The 22,359-nt window shown below is 39.4% G+C and overlaps 1 long non-coding RNA gene across 1 annotated transcript in view; it reads left to right on the forward strand.

Annotated features, from left to right (window-relative positions):
- The first annotated feature begins 217 nt into the window (after window positions 1–217).
- Window positions 218–22,359, forward strand: part of LOC111941163 (uncharacterized) — a 31,249-nt gene continuing 9,107 nt past the window's right edge. The window contains exons 1-2 of the long non-coding RNA XR_002869877.2: window positions 218–337; window positions 15,137–15,280. This is a non-coding gene — a long non-coding RNA (uncharacterized LOC111941163). The remainder of the gene's footprint in view (window positions 338–15,136; window positions 15,281–22,359) is intronic.

Here is a 22,359-nt window from a genome sequence, read left to right on the forward strand (position 1 = left end):
TGAGCCCCCGTGTACGGCCGATCAAATTGCCCAGCTTTCTTATCTTGCCTCTCCTTTAAACAGCTTGTCTATGGCTACTGCAGTGATCCTTTCTGGATGAAAACTCTGGGGAAGAGTGTCCTTCATCACAGTGTCTCAGGCTCATTTGTTTTGTCAACAAACCGCAGTGTTTTTGAAGCTGCTGTGGGAACCACAGGGAAGATGTTACAAGCACAATAACGCATTGTCTGAGGAAGCATTTACAGGTAGCGAAGGAGTCAGATGTCACTGGAACATGTTGCTTCTTATTTCTGTGGTGAGGCTGAGCGAAAGGAAGTAATCCATGAAAGACACCCAGGTACACTCATGCTTTCACTTTCATTATTCTATTCACTGGTTGCAGCGAGAAGGGATTTAAAATAATTGTTTAAACTGTGCAAGTTCTAAAATGGCTTCCTGCTGACTTAGAGTGTCGTATTCTTGCTGTCTGTCTGCCTGCACTTCTAAAGCTTATATTTGCGTAATATCTATTTTGGCACCTGCATATTGACAGTAATGGAGAGTGATGATTATCTGCAGAGGATGTGGAGGCAGTGAAATATTCCCCATTGTCTTGCAAGCCCAGCTGGGTCAGACTTCAAACAGACTAGCCACCTCTGGGTGAAGGAAGAGAGGATACCTTTCTTTTCACTGCCTTTTCATATTCGGGCTTTTCTCTGTTCCTCCTGATTTTTAAGAAGTTGTATCTCATTAATGGGCACAGTCAGCAAAAGAATGTAGTACAAAATGCAGCTCTTTTGTGCCTTATAATATCTACCTGGTGTAAAATGTAGATTTTTTTCAAGCAATGATGATGCTTTCTGATTTCTCCTGGGCTCTGAAAGACCTTTGTCACTTTGCTGTTGTAAAAAATTCAGAATAATGTTTCATAAAATCAGAGAAAGGCTTGGGTTGGAAGGTACCTTTGAAGCCATCTAATTCCACCCCTCTGCCATGCTTAGGGACACCTTCCACTATCCCAGGTTGCTCCAAGTCCTGCTCAACCTGGCCTGGAACACTTCCAGGGATGGGACAGCTTCTGTGGGAAACCAGAGCCAGGGCCTCACCACGCTCACAGGGAAGAATTCCTTCCTGATATCCAGTCTAAACCTGCTGTCTGTTTGAAGCCATTTCCCCATTGTCCAATCACTTCATACCTCTTGTAAATTCATTCTAAGGTGAAATAAGTTATTGCACTGGGTCCAGTTGTCTCAAGTTTTTTGAGCTGTTCCATTTAGATCACAACTCTCGGTGTGGGCTTGTCACAAAATGTACTTGCAGGTCAATGCTCTGATCTTTACTTTTGGGATCTCTCAAGGTTTGTCCCATGTTATGGAAGAGCAGTGGTCACAACCTCTTTCCTCAATTGAATAAATAGTTAAAATAAAAATACTGACCTGAGAAAAAACAGTACCAATCAACTTTTTCTTCAAGTGCAAAGACTGCTTCTTGGATTTTTAACTAACTCTGCTCTGAAAAGGGACATGGAAATAGGCATACTTTTATCAAACAGAAATTAACAAAAAAACTACCAGATTTTTTTACCTGACACGGTGTGGATAAAACTCAGAAAAATACATAAAGTCAGTTGAGGCAGGCACTACATGATGAATCAGAATAAGGTAAGACAGGACAAGACAGAACAAAAATTAGATGAATGCCCAGAAGTTTGTTTGCTTCCCACCAGCACAACCATTTCCATCTCACATTCATTAATCCTTCATGAGCCTCAAAAAATTGAGTTTATTAAACCAGATTGAAGTCAAACCACCCATGGATTTTCAGCATGATTGTGATTCAGTTCCCCCTTTTCACACAGCTACGAAAAATGTAAATACCTTGCCATGTCTGTGTAGAAAAATTGTGAAGAAATAAAATTTGCCAGTGTCTGGAAAACAGAGAATTAATTTCACACAAATCAAAGGTTAGTGTTTATTTCCACCCAGGGTGATAGAAAAGATGCACTTCTATATTTGTAAAAAACACTTTAAATTAAGTTGTCTGTTTGGCCTGCAAGGGACAGAGGTGGAATTTTTATTGTTTTAATACTAAATATTAATTTGAACAAAAATTACCATTGGATTGATACTTGGTTATTGATACAATCTTTATCAATGTTAGGACACTGCAGGAGTTAGCTTTTCCTGACTTATTTATGCACTCTAAATATAGCAGTCATGCATCAAATAAGAAACACATTTATAAATAATTTATGGAAGATGAATAATGGATTGTTAGATGTCTTAATAAATGACTAATCAATCGTTATAGAATCCACAGGTCAGAGGTTACTTTTAAACATGGCTAATAAACTACATGAATAATAAGCTGTCCAGAAAGCATCATCCTTGCAACTGCATAGAAAGCCATTCATATCCATAATATGCATAAAACAAGGCCTGATGAATAATACAATAAGAAACAAAATGTAAAACACACACATTTGTTGAGTATACTCCTGAAAACCATTCATCCTTCTGGTCTAGGGGTTCTAAAGCTGGCAAAAAACAATGGGAGCTTGAAAATTGTCCGTGAAGATAGGGGTACCTCGTCAAAAGCATATTCTTGGTTTTCATCTGGTTTAGGGAAGGTGCAGGTATTGTGCAAATCTTTTATAAGATCAGGACGTGATTAGCATGGTGAGGGATATAGGTTATTTCTGTACTGTTGCTACTCAAGATTCTTTCAGAGATCTATCTATATTTGTAAACAGGAAGACAAGTTTCCTCATCAGCAGTTCCTTATGCTACAAAGAACTTATTCTGCAGCATATTTAGCTGGTGGATGCACAGACCAGTTACTAATGGCAAGCAAGACAGACTGCAGAAAATCTAAAATTGGTAGGATTGTAAAAGTTGTAGGACTGCAGCCTGACCCCAGACTGGAGTATCTGAGCAGCACCTTACATGTCCATCCTGTAGATCTTCACTGTGCTCCTGCCCAGCACAGGAGAGGAGCAATGGAACACTCTCTGGTGACCTTCAAAGCCTTGTCCCTGAGTGGCAGGTTATACATATTGCATAGCTTTGATTAACTACTCTTGAAGGCCTCAAAAGAACACAATAATGAAAAGAAAAGCCAGATATAGGCAGCAAGCAATGCAGCATTTGGGAAAATGGAAACTCAGGCTGTGGGCATTTTTCTTCCTGAAAGAGTAAGAATATATACAAGAAAAAACTACTCTTATCACATTTTTAATAAGATGGCAGAATTAATTCATGGTACAGTCTTATTTTTGTTTTTCTTAAACCCTGAGCTGTTTCTGAGAGCCTTTAAAAGTCAAGAAGTCTATAAGACTGTTTCAGCATGTTAAATAATCCAAAGGAAAAACCTGAAAGACAACTGAATGTGTCAGCTAAACAGTTTAAGCTCTCCAGCTTTAGTCTCTATAGGCAGCAATTACATTTCGAAGGAAAATGTTTTACAATTGTAATTACACATAATAGGAGGAATGTATTTTTTCCCTTTATCCTACTCCCATGGTGAGTCAATTTAATTTTTAAATACAAGAGACATAATTGATTTTAGCCCTAGATTAGTACTGAAAATGATCTATATGTGCTCTCACTAATGGAACAAGAGAATTGGCATTCCTTGGGGACCTTAACCCAACCCCGTTCATGGCAACAATTATTAGACCCTGACAGGTTAGCTACTAGGAAGAGGGGGGCATAGAATACCCTGCTGATTAACAATCTAGTGAAATAATTAATGTTATGCTCTTCTCATTTAATTACGGATTATTCACAAATATATTATTATTAGAGACCACAAAGGGAAGTGGCTGTGCAGAGTTTTGACTTCATCTGTGCTGCTTTTAAGGCCTTTTGTAAAGGGTTTAGGGAAGCCTCTTGCTTTGATTTGCTTCTGAGCATATCTTAAACAAATGGGGAGCTTTTACAATTTCATTAAGGTCTGATCCAACAGCCATGGAAATAAAAAATTTCACACGGATATCAGCAGAATTATATCAGGCTTAAAAGTATTATATCAAGAAGACGTGCTTGCTTGATATATTAGAGTAATTGGTGAACAATCAGCAACACTGCACCTTGTTCAATTTCTAATACCTTGTTTTTCCTGTGTGTCATAAGAGTTTATATCAATCAGAACACGTCCTTTACAGGCTAATACGAATAGCAAGAATAGGCACAAGACTTCACATCTGAGTGTATATTTTTTTTATCTGCAATAATCTCAGTAATTTTAAATGTCAAGTAGTTTTTTTTTTTAAATAAAATGAAAGTGAAGTGAATAGAAAAATGTTCATGGCATCTGGGAAATGCCAGTCCCTGTGGTTCACTGACCAGACAGATAATTTATGGGTAATTTGGCTCACCTATAATTTCAAGTGACATACACACACGGGCATATAGACTAAGCTACCTTACTTTGATAGGAAAAATGTGCTTTGTTCTGCTGAATATTTGTCTGTTTTCTGGAAAATAGGATCTCCCAGATCTCACATGAGTTGCAGTCCTGCTGGTTTCCAGTTGGATGAATCCTGGGTTTCAAATGTATTTTATGTTCTCCACCGAATTTGCACAAGGACGTAGATATGTCAAAGATAGGGAGAAAATAAATAAAAAACAAACAAACAAAAACCACAAAAAAAAAAAAAAACCAAAAAAACCCCACCCAAACAAACAAAAACAAAGCAAAAGAGCTCAGACTTTCAAACATGGGAGTTCAGAGTTAGACTCATAGCTAATAACACTTGGTATTTGTAGTGACAACATGCTTGTGTTGTAGATCTTCAATCCTTTCCACCATCCAGAAAATAAGAACAGAGAAAGAGACTCTAAAGAAGGTGCAGTGCAGATTTTTTAACTAAGCCATGTGGTCAGGATGTTCTTGCCATTCTTGTTTCTTGCCACACAGAATTTTGTGTGAGGAAAGTCTTGCTGAGTCCTGCTGAGCCCAGGCTAGGCAGGCCACCAACACATTCTCAGCACTAAACTTGTACAATAAACTCTGTCCTGGCTCCTTTCTCTGCGTACTCTTTTTGTCCTTGATTTTCAGCTACTGATTGGGTTTTTAAAATATATTGCCACTCTTATGAACATTTATTGAACAACACAGGTAATAGTGCAAATCTTCACTCCTTCAGAGGGATAAGACTCATCTGGGAAGGATCATGATGCTGACTTACAGCAACCCACAAGAGAACAAACTGATCAGAGCCTGGGCATGACACATGAGAACCAATGTTGAAGATGTCCCTGCTCAGTGGAGGATGGAGTAGATAACCTTTAGAGGAGCCTTCCAACCCAAACCTTTCTATGATTGTGTAATTTTACGAGTGTGTCAACAAGTGATATCAATGCCTCACTTCAGAAGCATTCTGGAATCATCAGTGAGAACATACATGCAAAGGAAGTGTGTTATATTGTTAAAAGAGTAAATAAAGCTGCTTTACACCAATGGCCACACTTAAGAATCCCCTAGACTTGTCCTCAAGTGAAAACTCTGCAAGCACAGGACTATGTCTATTTGCAGCAAGCATCTCTTGAGGTGTATGGCAGCCCAAAGGGTTACACATGGCACTTGCATTTAGCAATATTTTGTATGTCTCCTATGGCTTTACAGTTACAGCTTTGTGCTCTGTCTCATAAAGACCATTCTCAGTCTTAGCAAAACAGACATGAATAATAACATCATCTGGTCTGGCCTGGAACAGGAAAAACACTGTTTCTAGATAAAAAGAGAAAAAATACTATTCTGGAGTGTGTGCAGCAGAACTTTGGGAATGGAAATACGAACACAAAGCTAGTCCCTAGATAATGATGTAAGATATCAGCAATCAACTGTCCTTCTTGGTGTCTCTCTAGCTTTTTTCATCACTTCAGTTTTACTGCAGGACTAGTGCAGCCTTGCTCTTGTTTTGGACTGGACCAGGATGACATCTGACCTTCTCAGAGCACAGGAAGAACACATAGATGAAAAATCCCCCTTTTAGAAAAGCCAGCAGTGTAGACAGTGGCCCACAGCTGTTTACCATCACTGTGCAAGGCGACACAATATTGATAAGGGATAATTCAGTGGTACAGCTTTAAATCTGCTCAGAATTTTGAAGTCTGTTGAGGAAAACCAACTGCTAACCCATTATGCTCAAACTTTTTTCTCTCAACACACATTCTAACAAAAAAGAAAGAAAAAAGAAAAAAAAAAAAAGCACAATGATGTGTGTGCAACTGGTACTTCCTGGCTTCATCTGTAATGTAAGAGAGAGGATATGGATTCAACTAAGAACAGAATTTTCCAAACACCCAAATATTGCCTGAAGAAATGTGGGGGTGTCTATTGCGGGAGATGTTAAGCTAGAATTTATTCTGGTAAAAGAAAAGAGAGGTTGAATGCTGGGTTTCGTTCCCTGTTTTCTGCTCTTTCAGGGTTTCTCTCTTTTCTGATACATAAACAGGGAGGCTGTGATATCATTCTCCTGTGATATCATTCTGATGACTTCCCTTCTCCGTGTTGCCCAGCAATAGGAGAGGAGGCAATGGTGGAAAATTATGTCCAGAAGTTCCCCCTGAACATGAAGAACAACTTCTGTCCTGTAAAATGACTGAGCACAGAGCAGATTGTCCAGACAGGTTGTGGAGTCTCCTTCACTGTGGATATTCCAGACCTTTCTGGACACAGTCTTGTGCCCTGTGCTCTGGGATGATCCTGCTGGATCAGATGACTCGCTGATATCCCTTCCAGCTTGCCCATTCTGTGATTTCGTGATCAGCTACCCCAAATGGTCATGTATAGAGTGCTCCTCTCCTGACACTGCTTGTGATTTCATCTTGAATGGATGAAAGTGGGATGCTCTGTCTGAAGCACTGCTTACTGGGGCCCCCCTTCTACTATCCCCATGGGACTGGAAGTATAAGCCTTACCAGATGCACTCACAGATTCAGCCCCACACCCTCACAAGCAAATTTTCAATTGAAACTGAATGTTTCATGATAATATATTTAGGGAAGGACAGGTGCTGTTTATTCCTACCTTTGCATTTGCACACAAATCCTTATTGCCTTACTTTCCAAATAAACACAAGCTTTCTGTGGCACATCAAGGACGACCAGCAGAGTGCAGCAACCATTTGAGAAGCAGGTTTTGCACGTTTCTCTTTTTAGCATGTGCCAGGACAAAGAAGAGTGCCCTAAAGGCAGATTTCAAGCCCAGATGTGCACACACACCAGTAACCAGGACTAGAAATTCCTCAGTGAAGCACTTCCAGAAGGCTGCTGTAGAAAAGAGAAAAATTGTTCTTCGTACCTAATTCTGTGTTAATCAGTCTAAGCCAGGAAAAAAAAAAAAAAAAAAAAAAAAGATGCAGAAACTGAGAAAAGAGACACTAAATGCACTTTTTTATATACAAGTAGCAATTAAAAGGTCTAAGTATCCTGCTGTGAGGTCCATTACATGGACATTTTTCATCCATTTATTGATGATCAGGATAATGATGGAGAGTAAGCTTTCACAGTTTGACCACATAGAGGCTCCTAGAAGGTCAGGGAGGCTCTGCTGGTGAGAGGATGGCGCAGGATGGCTCCTGGCTGTGGCACTCCACGTTGGACACACCAAAGGCAGAAATAAAAAAGGATGTTAAAAATGTTATCAAGCCACTGATTCCAGGCAATGCATAGTAAACAGGAAGGATAAAGTAGGTTAAAATTGGGCTACTGACTTCTTTTAATGTGCCTGAAAACAAGTGTGTAAATAATTCATGCAAACTCAAAAAAGGATATATGAAGACTGACAGTGGATCACGTATATTTCATTTCCTCACGATAAAAGGTAGCTGTCCTACCTTTTAAGAAAACATCTTGTTCAGTTTTTAAGATGAAGCACAAAGCAGACCAACAGCAAAGTGACTGGTTTGAAGAGTAATTCACATAAAGGCACCCAACATGATTTCTCAGAGGGGTTGGAAGTATTGTGAGAAAGATGGGATTTCCTTAGCCCCATTACACAGATTTACCTAGAGCATCCTCTGTGCTGGATAGGACAGGGAGTACCATAGACAGGCCATAAAATTAAAAGCATTATCTTCCCTCGTGTTTGTTTAACAATCTTGATGCAAGTTTAACAATTGGAAGGAATTACAGGTGAGATTTTTGGTATATTATGACAAAGCTGAAGACATTCAGCAATTCCAACACCTTATGAATCACTTTGTATGGAATGCTGGATAGAAGGGAGGATAACTCTTAGGGCTTCTTAAAATGCAGACCTTGAAATATAGGTAAGAAAAATAACTTTTCTGTGTAAGAGATCTAGTACACATTGTGATATTCAGGATTTAACTTTCAGATGTGTGTACTTATTATGGAAAATGGTAATGGGTAGAGAAAAAAAATCATAAAGCAGCAGGTGTGAAAGAGTTCAAGTCTCTAGATTATTTACCTACTCCTTCTCATTAAATTAGATTGCTTCCATATACTTAGTGGTGTAAATATCAGTTTAACAACTAAATTTGTAGCTGAATTTGGTCAGAACCTTTCTGAGGTATTTATGTTCCAAATCCAAGTACTTGAGCTGATACTTATTCTTGTCTTCCCTATTCAACCATGGGCTTGTAAGTTTTCTTCCTGGTTTCCCCTTACTTGATCCTAGCTCCACAGGAGAATGTCATAGCAGATAATTCACTTTGCCCCTTCCTGAAAACAGCTCCTGCTTCTGTAACATGCAGCTGGGTACAGATAATAACTGAATGCTGGGCTGCCCTCAAGGTCAGGCCTCCAAAACCATGCACACACTGCCAGGAGCATCCAAAGGAGATTCTCTCCCTGGTTTCAGTGCTTTATATCCTTTCCTCACACATTAAGAGATCTAGTCTTGCACTTTTTTACCAAATGCTGGAGGAGTATAATGCCACCCTCAAGCCAAAAAACTCAAAACTTGGTCTACCATGATAACAGTTTATTGAGCACAGGCTTACAGAGGAAAACTTGTGGATAATGGGTGATGAAAAACCCATGAGCCAGCTGTGTGCACTCAGAGCCCAAAAAGCCAAATGTGTCCTGGGTTGCATCCAAAGGAGTGTGGACAGCCGGTACAAGATGATTTTCCCATTTTGCTCCTCTGAGACCCCACCTGGAATATCATTTTCAGACCTGGTACCCCCAACAGAATGGAATTGTTGGAGAAAACCCTGCTGAGGTGGTGGAGAATTTGATAAGAGGGTGGGAGCACCTCCTCTGTGAAGACAGGATGAGGAAACTGGGGCTGTTCAGCCTGGAGAAGAGCAGGAACGTGGAGACCTCACAGCACCTTCCAGTGTCTGAAGGGGGCCTACAGGGAAGCTGGACAGGGATCCTTCATCAGGAGCTGTAGTGGCAGGACAAGGACTAAAGGGGTTAAATTGAAAGACGAGATATATAGCTTAAATTTTAGAAAAAAAAAAAAATCTTTACTCTGAGGGTTCTGGCACAGGTTCCCCAGAGCTGCTGTGGCTGCTCCGTACCTAAAATTGTCCAAGGCCAGGTTGGACAGGGTTTGGAGCAGGCTGGGATAGTGGAAGGTGATCCTGCCCATGGCAGAGGGTGGGATGGGATGACTTTTAAGGTACCTTTTTACCCAAACCATTCTGTGATTTTACCAGTCAAGAACTCCTGCTGTGAGAGAGTTTGATTTAGAGCTACCCGTTTACTTAGGATACTTACCTATTTAACACTTTATATTTACTTAGGATACAAAAGCCTTTATCTGAGATTCAGTGAAGCCCTACTGAATTGTGACCCATCAAGTGACTTTCAATTATTCTCTACCTGGATCTATTGGAAATATTTTGTGGTCACATCACCTTACCTAGTGATTATCTGTTCTGTTGATTGCTAAGTAGAACTGCATTCTGTTTGCTCATTGATGATTTTTAATTATAATCTGAACTCTGTCATGGGCTCTAATCAATAAAGTGCCAGGAAACCTCAGAAGCTGAAAGAGGGAGAAATAATCATTAGATGTTATTAAAGTGATGGCCAATAGAAGCACAATTCTTTGTATAATGGCCAATGTTTCAAGTGCTTATTGATTTGCTTTTATAACAATTATACTGCACTCAGGGAAGCTGGGAAGTTAGAGGAGGAAGGAGAAAAGTCAAGGAAAAAGAAAAAAGAAAAACACAAATGTGCAGCAGTTATTCATGCCTCAGAAAGCACAAGTTGGAATATGCCCACTTATAAGATAACCTGTTCTCCTAAAGCTTTACAAAGAAGCCATGCTTTCTGAATGTGTTTTCTTTAATTTTTCATGTCATATATTTTAATACTGCCATTGCCTACCACGGGCCTACAAAACACAGTGCTAGCCATACCGTGATATCCCCATTCCATGCAGTGTGATAATTCTTCAGACAGCTTTAATATGAAAAAAAGTGTTCCCCATGCATGATTTATAACAGCTTTATAAGGTGAAGTAATTACATTATCAGATATCCCTGATGTGTTTGAGCAATAAGGCACCTTCATAATAACAGACGACATCTTATAATTACCACAAGGCAATTGCACTCCTGGGGAAAGGAGGAGGTCAAAATACATGTCTTGCCTATACAATGCCCCCAAGGAAGTTATTATCCAGATATAAATAAATAAATACAAGGAAAAGAAGAACAAGGAGGAAGAAGCCGATACTGAATAATGTTCAGCTGTCTTATAATGTAATTCAAGATTTATGGGAAAGGGCAAAAGTGTATTTTCATGCTAGGATGCAATGTGACAGTTCAGAATATCTAAACAGCAATTTTGAATGAGCAGAGCTAATCACAGAAGTTGACCCATCTCCTCGGAAATCTCCTTGGCCAATCAAAGCCATTTGGTAAATAATCAGACTGGACTCAGAAACACATTAAATATGCAACATGCTTTTACTGGTCACAAAACTCTTGCATATGTGTTTCTAGCTGATTTAGCACAATCCTGATTCTTACATCAAGGTTTCTGCCTCCTCCCAAATGTACTTATGGGTATGTTAATGGAATCCTAGAAACCAACCATGTCCTGAGCTGCACCCCCAGGAGTATGGGAAGCAGTTAAAGGGAGAGGATTCTGCTCCCCTGTTCCATTCTTGTGAGACTCCCATCTCCAGAGCTGCCTCCAATTCTGGGGCCCCCATAAACAGAAGGACGTGGAGCTGGTGGAGCAAGTCCAGAGGAAATCAAAAAGTTGCTCTGAGGGCTGGAGCACCCCCTGCTCTGGAGGCAGCCTGGGAGAGCTGGGGCTGCTCCCCTGCACAAGTATTCAGGCTCCAGGGAGAGCTGAGAGCCCCTGGCAGGGCCTAAAGGGGCTCCAGGAGAGCTGCCCAGGGACTGGGGACAAGGCCTGCAGGGACAGCACAAGAGGGAGTGGTCTTGAGGGAGGGCTGGTTTACAGGAGGTATTTGGAAGAAATTCTTGGCTGTGAGTGTAGTCACTGGATCTGGCACAGGCTGCCCAGAGAGGCTGTGGCTGTCCCATTCCTGAGGGCAGGTTGGTCACTTTGGAATGGCTTGGAGCAACCTGGGATAGTGGAAGCTGTCCCTTCCCACGGCAAGGTGTTGGAATGAGATGAACTTTAAGGTCCCTTCCAGCTCAAACCTGTGATTCTGTGATCCAATAAAACTAAGTTTTATTTTCTTTTTTTTCACAGAATGCAAGAGGGGACAAAAAAACCCTTTTTGTCAGCAGAATCTTGTTTATTTTTTTTAAGCTAATTGTGCTTACTTTTGTGAAAATTCTAATTAGCCAGATCTCTGGTGTGTGTTATACTCAGAGGTCCATTCCATTATTCTCCATTCACTGCTTCTAAGACGTTGTTAATTTCATGGAAAGCCAAAAAAAAAAATTAAGCTTGTGACTTATCTGATGGGCAACAAGATAGGCAACTTCTACATATGTTGAGAGAGGATCCAACATCTGTTGGTGGGAATTAACAAGATGATGTTCCCAAACTCTTTCCAGGAGGAGCAGATCAGAAGATAAATAGAGACTGTGGTGTGGGAAGGCAGTGCAGCGCTGCAAGAGGTTACACAGACCAACTTAAATACTCAAAGGACTCGATTTATTTTCCTTTCCTCTACCATCCCACATGCTTCTAGTTGAACACAGGACATGGAAATAAATTTATGTGCCCTTTCCCACCCAAAAGTTACTTGGTGTTTTTTTTTTGGCTCAAAGGGATTACATGTCTTATGTTGCTGTTTCCATTTTACAATTAAACTGAAGTGCTTAATCAAATAAAATCATGTCTCAGCAGGAAGCCAGAAGTCAGTAAATAGGCTGTAGGGGGCAGGGAGAATGCATAGTGTTACCTAGCAGTGCATGTGACTCAAACATTACCCAAATAATCAGTAAATCAAAGAAGCTTTGTCTCCTATACTGCATAGGGCAGAGCAGGCCATTAACTTACTCACAGTGACAAATGGGAATAGATGGATTTTAGTTTCAGGTTTCATTCCTGAGGTGCATTTCACGGTACTCTCCACAGCTTCACAATGTGCTTTGTTTCCCATCAGAACTCCCCTGACAACTGCTACTAAAGCTATTTATGCTTTGGGAGCTTTAAGGTGGAGGCAGTTCTGCCTGGTTCCTGCTAGCCTTAAGACCTAGCTATTGCTAGCACAATGCACAACCAACTAGAGATGTCACAGCAAATTCTTGGAAATTTGTCTGAGAATACATGAAACCTGTTTTGTGCAGACAGGATGGCAATTGTAGACTTAATCCAGCCCTCATTCCTTCTATCTTCTTTTCTTTATTCTTCTGTCTCCAATTTTAGTTTGTTCCTTTTTTTATGCCCCATCTTTTCTTCCCCAGGACTCCCAACTTTTTCCTTTTTTTTTTTTTTAAATTTGTCCTTGTCAGAAAACATCCCTACACTTTAGCATAAACAAACATATTTCCCAAAACAAAATTCTTTCTGGAGCACACAGAGTACTCTCTAATCTGATTCTAATGACCATGTTCAGCTAGTGGTATGATTCAACCTGTTGGTTAAAGTACATAAATTTAGAGATTGGCATGTAGATAACTACGTGTGGCCTCAGTGAGTGCATTGTCATTGAGGACAGGGACATGAGTCAGCAGCTTTGGCACAAAAACTAAACACTCTTTGAGATTCCTAAGGCATCTTGAGTAATCTCCAAATGACCAGAAGTACCCTGTAGATCCTGGGTGATGTGTGCCAGGGGGAGCTTGGAGCCCAGCACGTTTTCAGTGGCAGTCAGCGCTATGTGTAGGACAGAACCAAGCCCCAAGAAGTTCAGTGGGTGCAGATTTAGCCATCCTGATGTAAAGAAGACAATCACCTTCATTTAGTGAGCTGTACTGACTAGATCTACAATGGTTACAGTGGGAATGATGCCAGAAGCATGTTTGTGAAAACCTATATTCACCCTTTTTGCATCCTAGTCTTTCAGTTGAATCCCAGCTTGCTTGCCTCCTAAAACTAGGGTTGAACTTCATGAGTTTACATGCCACAAAGAAAGATGAATGAAGTAAAGGACTTCTGCTGTTTTTGCCTGACTTTTCCAGCACACTGGCAGATATGTATGAGCAGTAGGGATGTGCACAGGTGAAAATAGGAAATCTGGATTTGTTTCCCACCGCTGATACCCTTCCAGGCCTCTGTTAAGCATTTATAAATGTTTATAAAATATCTCTCAGTATTTTTTTATATTTTTTCCTTCTTTTTTTTAACTATAACAGGGATATATGTTCATTTTTCAAAAACAATATCAGCTTTTCCAGCTTTCCTGGGAGGTATTGGTCTTTCATGTACACTTATATGTTATGTCCTAATTAGAAATAAAACCTTTAGAAATACCTCAAGTATTTTTATTAGTTTGAGATATACTCAGCGTACATTATGTTCTGGTTTTGGTCATTTTTTTTGTTGTTGTTTTTTGCATTTCTTTTTCCCATTTTTTTCTGTTTCCTTTGTCTTTTGCATTCTTGAAATAATGGAATCTCTGTGCCAATTCAGTAAAAAAAAAAAATCATATTTTCCTTCGGCTACCTGAAAGTTACTGCAAGAACACACATCACAAAGAGTATAATTCAAACACTAAGATGACTGTATCTATATTAATAGGTTTATGTGAGAAAGTATTTAGTTCTTTCAGCTGACAAACATTGAGGGACATGGAAATAGTTGGCAAAAAATGCTGGTGATATAACAGAAGGAAATCTGTAAGCAAGCTCATAAGAATTAAAATGTTCCATCATTAAAGAAAACAAATAAGAGTTCTCACAGTGCACTCACAAGGAGGACAGATGCTGGATTCCATATCTGGTCAAAAAGTTATTTATCAAATCAAAGCCAACATCTTAATGGGTAGAATGTTCTCATTAAACTCTAATAAAAGTCTCAACCATGAGATAAAATCCATAAGACTTTATTTTAATCCTACTAAATCCTGTCAGGAACTTTTGTTATCAGTATTACACACTATTCCCATACTATTCCAAAAAGAGTCTGAAGTTTCTATGCTCTGCATCATTTTTTTTCCATTAAAATTTATTCTTACTCTTATATTAGAAAAGTACTATACAAGTAAAACATCCAATAAAAATCCCTTTTAAGAATGTTATGTTACTATTAAACATTGCATACATTTAATATGAATTAGATTCTATTAAATTTAATAGGTTTTGAGTTATTGAGTTTAATTCATTTTCAATAAATTTCAATTAAGCCTAATTTGTTTCAATTTTTTATTAATTCCAGTCATTATCAATTACCTTCAATTAATTTCATCTTGAGCTACATTTTCAGGTAATTCTCCATTACTTTCAATTAGGTTCTATTAATTTCAAGTGGGTTTTGTGTCTGTTAACTGATTTCATAAGAAACAAACGTCCTTCTTTAATGTGGGTCTGCATTATTACTGCTTGTCCTTGTGTCATAAATGGGTAATTCAGGGCCAAACTCTCATGTGAGGATTCTGGCATAGTCCCAGCAGTGTCAGTGTAGCATTGTTAAGCAAGAACAGTCAGAAAACTGATGCTTCCCGAGAAATAAAGAGTGTCTGGGAGCTGAAATCCGCATGAATTTCACCTGAATCTTCCATGAGGTCTGGATTTCACCCTAATCTTTCCAACCAAGTATTCTAGTTGTCCTGCTTTGCTTGTCTCGTTTACCAGTAGCACTGTGACACAGAAGCTTCATGGTCAAGAAAATGTGACTCCTTCTCATCCTAAAAGAAGATAAAATCACCTGCATTGAGGGAAGTCCTGTGATTCTGCATCTGTAAGCCATATTATCCATATTGACTGCCTGCACTGATTACAGTAAGAATTTAATATTTTATTTATATATTACATATTACATATTACATATTACATATTATAGAGTATAGATTATAGGTTATAGATTATAGGTTATAGATTATAGATTATATATAAATGTATATATAAAGTGTCTTTAATTAAGACATTTAAGTTTAGATGCAGACACTGGCAGAACAGAAATGTGAAAGTAGGTTAGATGATCATCAATTCAAACATATGGTTTGGTAACTGGCCTGGTTTCCATGAGGAGCAGATGAAAGATAAAGGAGTGATCTTCTGTGTTGTTTCCAGTTCAGTGCTCAGTTTAAGCTTTTGATGGCTGTAATTAAAGCTCTCAGTACCCTAAGTACATAGTTGTTTTGGGTAAAAACAATTGTTGAGATGAGAAAATTCATGTGGTAGAACAGCATATAAACATCCTTTAAGAACATGGATGAAGAGATTGGTGATGGAGTTCCATAGAATAATGGACTCACAGGTGAGATTGAAAGGGGCTTTAAAGATCATTCAGTCCCCCTGCAATGAACAGGGACATTTTTAACAAGATCAGGTTGTTCAGAGCCCTGTCAAAAATGCCTTTCATGTTTCTGGGGATGAGACATCCACTACCGCTCTGGGCAACCTCTGCCAGTGTTTAACCACCCTCATTGTAAAAATCTGACCTAACTCTACTCTCCTTTGGGTTAAAATCACTACCCCTTGTCCTGTTGCAAAAGAGTCTGTCCTCACCTTTCTGTTTGTATAATTGTACTGATTTATTTACTGTCAAAGCAGAAGTTACCTCCAAACAAGCTCTGCAAAGTGAGGCAATAATCTTGCAACTGCACCAACGTCACCCACACCAAACTTTTAGTTTTATTATGTAAAAATGAAGTTAAATATCCTCTTCAAAATTTCTGAGCAGCAAAATTAATGAGAGATACCAGCAGGTTTTACATGCTAGAAACGAAATTAAATCTTCACACCATTCAAAAGTGAGGGAAAACTGTAATGTAGTTTAGCTGGAATACATTTCTGGCTGCTCAGCTTAGTTGGGTCTCTTCTATCCATGAGCCACTTCTGCTGTAACATGTGCCAGACATCAAAATCTGAGGGGGAAGAGCCAAGGTTGGTTTAGATAATTAGGGGGTTCACATTTTCCTCCACTGAACTTTTGGGTAATGTCTTGAAGCACAAGCAGCCCACGGTTTTGGTGGTGAACCCTTTGTGTTTATTTTAGTCTGATATTATACGTCCAGAAACCTGAAACTCAAAAGGTCTGCTGAAGCACAGTGTGTCTGACCAGGTTTTCCAGACTCAGTATGCAGGGAGGGCTGGCTGCTTATTCTCACCAGGAGTGAGAGTGAAACACACCTGGAGCTAGGAAGCAATTTCACTATGCAGCCTCACAATTATGCAGTTTATTTTAACTGACTATTTCTCACCTCCTCCAAAATTAGTATGAGCTACAGATTTCTGGTGCTGGTGAACCACACCAAAACAGTTCAATTTTTTTTTTAATTTAGCAGCAGAACCTGCAAGGGATGCAAGAATACATTCTCTTTTCAGCCTCTGAAAATGTGAGTGACAGATGCACTTTTCTGGATTAGTATATTCAACCAATATAATAACAGTTTTTCTTGTGCAGATCGGTGCTCAAAATAAGTTACTAAATTCAGACCAACCAGGTAGAAATGTCTCAGCACCTCTTTTCTAAAAGCTTTTTCCTTTGGGTGGCTCCATTCCATGACTATTTCAGAATACACAGATGTCAAGGACAGGGAGAACTGAAAAATAACTACAGGTATATATTGGAAAGTTGCCTTCCCTTCCAGATTAATTTATAACATTGGACTGCTACTGAGAAACTGTAGAATGAACCTGGAATCAAAGGCAAGAATTCTGCTTTTGAAAGTGTTTCTATCAGAAACAAAATAAATCACACTAAACAAATATAGAAAGATGTTCAATAAAGATGAAATTGAAAAGAAGAAAGATAGCATGTTATCCACTGCTGTGTCAGCTGACATTCAGGAAGCTGGTGGTTTTTATTGAATATACACTGCTCTGGAAAAATATATATCCATTTGCATTATAAAAGCTCATCTACAAATGTACTTTGGGTTTAAAATCCCATATGTTGGCTGCCTTACTAATATTGGTTCAAGCAAATTATGGCTTGGCTTTACTAAATGCACATATCTATTTCAGTTAGAGTGTTCTAATTTGGTAACAAATGCTGTATTATTTATTCTGTGGCACAGATCAGGTTATATAAAATTAATGGCTGAACTTCATTCATATGGACTGAATTAAAATGCGTTGGTCAGAATGGAAATGAAGGGGAGAGAGAAAAAGAAACCTGAATTTGATTATATTTATGTCTGTTCCAGTATCAGCACAGAACAATGATGAACCAGTGCTGGCTGCACTTAATACATACTAATTCCAAAAAAAACCCAAAAAAGCACTGGCATAGGTTTTGCTTATAGAGGTTTTAATTTGCAACACATTGGGTTTTGTAGGTACCAATTTAATTTGAATTTGTTTTAGAATGCCCAAAAATATTTATTAACATCAAGTATCCCTAGTTTGCTTTGGTTTTTATGTATACAAGTTTCAGGCAAATGCATTCTGGATGCCCTGAATCCTGCTTCTTTCTACAAAAAAATTCTTGTGTTACCTTGTCCACATACATAGCTGAGAACCCTCCTGCAATGCTATAGTAACCAGCTTTGCCCAGTAGTGACAATCCTTCCCTAAAGATTCCTCATCCTGTCCCATCCTTACCAGCATGGCAGAGAGGCAGAGTCAGCCAGGACTCTGGGGGCTCTGAGGGCAGATAAGAATGACTGCAGAAACTAGTTGTGTTATGGATAACTATCTCCCTTTCTTATGGCACATCAAGGACAGAGATCCCTTATTGCAGAGCCAGGCAAGGTCTGGATTTCACTGCAGATCTTTGGAGTTAAAGATTAGCAACAGTGTTGAAAAGCATCAGACTTGACATCCATCCATCCATCCATCCATCCTTGCATCCTTGCATCCTTGCATCCATCCATCCATCCATCCATCCATCCATCCCTCCATCCATCCATCCATCCATCCATCCATCCTTGCATCCATCCTTGCATCCATCCTTGCATCCATCCATCCATCCATCCTTGCATCCATCCTTGCATCCATCCTTGCATCCATCCATCCATCCATCCATCCATCCATCCATCCATCCTTGCATCCATCCTTGCATCCATCCTTGCATCCATCCTTGCATCCATCCATCCATCCATCCATCCATCCATCCATCCATCCATCCATCATCCATCCATCCATCCATCCATCCATCCATCCATCCATCCCTCCATCCATCCCTCCATCCATCCCTCCATCCATCCATCCATCCATCCATCCATCCATCCATCCCTCCATCCATCCCTCCATCCATCCCTCCATCCATCCATCCATCCATCCATCCATCCTTGCATCCATCCTTGCATCCATCCATCCATCCATCCATCCATCCATCCATCCTTGCATCCATCCTTGCATCCATCCTTGCATCCATCCTTGCATCCATCCATCCATCATCCATCATCCATCCATCCATCCATCCATCCATCCATCCATCCATCCCTCCATCCATCCCTCCATCCATCCCTCCATCCATCCATCCATCCATCCATCCATCATAATTCCATTGTCTGCCCCCCTACGTGGCACAGTAGAGCTGAGGTTCTGCTGCCTTCCCTCAGATGATACAACACCACAACTTGGCCATGTCTCACACCTTCCTCTAACTACTCTTTGCCCTTTTCATTTGAGATTACCACTGTGTACACTTCCCTCTGGGACCTGGTTTGAGCCTCATTCTGTCCAACCTCCCCATGAAGAGTGAAAATTCTGACATATCATGGACAAGAACTCCAGAAGCAAACAAGAAGGTTTTAGCCCTGGATCACCTCATTCAAATATTGCCATTCCCAAGATATACTCCATTTTTTTTTAGTCTTTTGTCTTCATGGTTAAAGAACAACTCAACAATTGAAGAACAGCTATTTTTTTAATTTTTTTTTGCTAGATCTCAGTAAAGCAGGTGCAATTCTTTCTTTCATTCAAGCTTTCTGCTTTTATTCACATGTCTAAAGAGAAGGTACTTCCACCTACTCCCTACATGCTCTGTGGGCACCCAAAATGTCATGTCTCAGGCTCAGCCACATTACTACTGCCCTTCATTTGGTGAGCTCTGGCTGAATCTTCAAATAGTGACACCCCTGCCTACCCAGCCCAACACCTCCTGACTTTGTGGCTACATCAGACTGAAATAGACAAGTGTCTCTTAAGCTTAAAAAATATATATTTTTTAAATACACACATATATATATATATATATGTGTGTATATGTACATGTACATGTACATGCATATGTATATATGTATATGTAATACATTCTGATAGAAAACACAGCAATCCACCTCCTGAACAAGCAACAGCTGGAAGTAAACTTGTATTTGAGCTGGCACTGAAAACTTAATACAAGAAATCAAGTATTTTCTCCTCAGTTTCCAAAAAATGTCGTAGTGCTTTATCCATGTTATCAGAGAGATGGCAGAGGGAAGCTTCACTCCTCACAAAATTCCAGAAGGAAACTCACAAAAGAAGGAGACAAAGGTGTTTTGGCTACTGGTGCACATTTTGAGAGTTGCTTCTGGAACACATCAGTGGCTGTAAACCTCAGCAGTTTCAGAACAAAATGTAAAACATTCTTCCATTGACCTCGCTTTCCCACAAAAACACCACATAAAATAACAGAGAAAGGGAAAAAAAAATAGAGAGTGCTTTATGAGTGCACTTTAATAAATCAATAGGGGGTTTAGATACCACAGTGGTAGCTGCTGTATAAATACCCAGACAGGAAGATCCTGTCCTGGAAAATTAGAATAGGCAGTTCCTGAACCTGTTATTGTCCAGTTTTGCTTGAAGTAGGAGAAAGTGTTATTTTTTCCCCACTGTCAGAGAAAACTCCGTTATAAATAAATATATCTCCATGTCATTGCTGGGTATAGCACCCAAGATGTTTTCTGTGTGATCCAGTCAAGGGAAAAACTATAACTTGTTTGTATATCTGGGTATAAAGAGATACGGAAAAAGCACAGCAGAGATGAAATTAGCTTTCATGTCTGCATGTAAATAATAAAAACAGAAGAAAAAAAAGCAAATGGTGTGCAAGATAGCCGTGTATTATTTCTGAGTTTCAGAAAAACACTCAGAGATATTTTACACTCTTGATGATTTCCCTTGTTTTACTGATGCTTTCAACATGTTGCATTATCCTCTTCTGAGACAATACTGTGTATTAAGCTAAATTAACTGGTTTTAGTCTGAGACCTAAGGACTGACTATCACACAAATTTTCCAAAATGCAGCACAGTGAACACACTGCATTTCATTACAGTAAAATGTTCTCTTTTAGCTTTGAAAAGAAGACGTGGAATGGATGCCATCTACAGAGACAAAGAAAAAAATAGCCTTGATTAAGCTGAAAAGCAGGAATTCCAAGAAGGCAATATTTTAAGGAAAACAGCTGAAGAGAAGGAAATGCATAACATGAAAGCTGGAGGAGATCAGGCTTAGAAACAGGCAGGGCAGAGTGCTATGGGAAGGTCAAAAGCCAATTAAGAGCATGATGGAGCAAGGGCCATGCTTCTTGCAACGAAGTGGGTGATAATGTCAGGAAGGTGCAAGGAGGATCCCAGCAGAAAGCAGAAGAGCAATAATAGTATATTGCTGTGAAAGGAAGCTGTGAAGAATTGAATGTAATTGGGAGTAGAAATAAGGCTGCAATGGATGAAAGGAGGAAAGAGAAATGAAAATTAGATAGAAGATCTCTAGGAATGGATTAGCCAAAGTCCATCTTTGCAGGCTGAAAGATGAAAGAACAGGAAAAGCTAGTCTGGGGCTTAATTGCTGCTGTCATAGCTAATGAATTATTAACAAGTAAATGATGAAATTGAATAAATTCTTCCTCTGTCTCAGCGAGCTTGCACTTCTGACAGTCACCAGTGAAATGCAAAACTCTTTTTACAATTCCTTACCATTCTCTCATGCTATGGATGACAGCACAGTCATTGGATGGTTTCCTTCAGAGCTGTTGGAACCTCTCCCTTGGCTCTTTTGGGTGGAATTCTCCCACCACAGGCCTCCACAACACGATGAGTTCTTGATAAAACTCTGTTAATGACATCTCTACAGAAGTTGCTCCATTACTTCTATGGGTTATCCCAGATTTAAAGGCCATCATTGTTACCATGAATTTATTTGAAATCAGTGCAGTAAGCCGAGCTTAGTGATGTAAAGAAATGTGTAAAACCACAGACCACAATGCTAGATTTAGGTTCTTCTTGGTCAGAGAACTTCCTGTCCAGAATATACTGGAACAAGCAAGGGACAGGTAGTTAGGAGCCCTCTTTTAAAATGTCCACCATGATTTAATTTATAATTGACAAAAAAAAATAATTAAAAGATAAGTTATTACAATATCATTGAAACAAAACTAGCCACAACAGTTTTCTAATCTTGGGTACAGGCATCATACAGGTCTCTGTCTTTTGGGTGATGCTTCTGCATCCTTTTCCAGCTAGAGGAGGCAACCAGAATTTTGTCATGCCTCAAAAAAGGGATATAAATAGCTACCTGCCAGGGTTTGAGGATAGAAGAGGTGAGGTGCTTCATCCTCCACCAGTTCTAATGAAGTTATAAGTCCTAAACCTTAGAAATCCTGTTCCATCCTCTATATCTCCAGAAAAAATTTAGCTATTTGTCCTTAAGGACTTAAGGAAATATATAATTATTTTTATTTTCCTAAACAGAGGAGAAATAAAAAGAGGGAAATGACACAATCTCCCGACCATGATTTTTCAGAAATTTCAAAGAAGGTAGCTGTTTAACCTAAACTCAGAAAATGCTCAACCAAAGCTTACATCTTCTGTCTACAGTAGATTCTGCTAATTTTAGTCAAAACAACTTTTCATTGGTGAGTTTTTTTTCAACTAACATTTACTGACTATTTTTGGCTTAGCTGTAGGGTTGTACGTGCCTGCTTC

This window comes from Cyanistes caeruleus, chromosome Z (assembly GCF_971803275.1).
Source record: "Cyanistes caeruleus chromosome Z, bCyaCae1.hap1.1, whole genome shotgun sequence".
Taxonomy (NCBI): Eukaryota; Metazoa; Chordata; class Aves; order Passeriformes; family Paridae; genus Cyanistes; species Cyanistes caeruleus.